Raw genomic sequence first — 400 nt, 5'->3', positions numbered from 1 at the left:
CCCTGCCCCAACCACAAGTTCATTCTCCGTAAGACTTTTTTTTTTTTTCACATTTTAACACTTCTGAAACCAAGATGCATCTTAAAATTAATGGTATGCCATATATCAATTGGCAGAATTTTTTTCTTTTTTTTTGTATATAAAATAATGGTTTTAGATTCAACAGTATCTTAGCTTTGATGAAATACAAATGCTCTACCACTTAGAGCAATACTTCTCCTTTTTTTTCCTTTTTATTGGGATATAGGGGTCTGCAAATTATTCCTCACCAGGGAAATGTCCATTCTATTAATAATTTTCCTGGAATAGCTTTTTGGAGCTTTTTCTTAGAGCTGCTGCTCTTGCTGACAGCAGCCTCTTCAGGTCCACGGTTGAGTGGCTCCTCCTTGAAAGAGAATTT

This window comes from Bison bison, unplaced genomic scaffold, assembly GCF_000754665.1.
Source record: "Bison bison bison isolate TAMUID 2011002044 unplaced genomic scaffold, Bison_UMD1.0 scf7180017864375, whole genome shotgun sequence".
Lineage (NCBI taxonomy): Eukaryota > Metazoa > Chordata > Mammalia > Artiodactyla > Bovidae > Bison > Bison bison.
The sequence above is the reverse complement of the archived record's forward strand: the minus strand, read 5'-3'. Positions refer to the sequence as shown.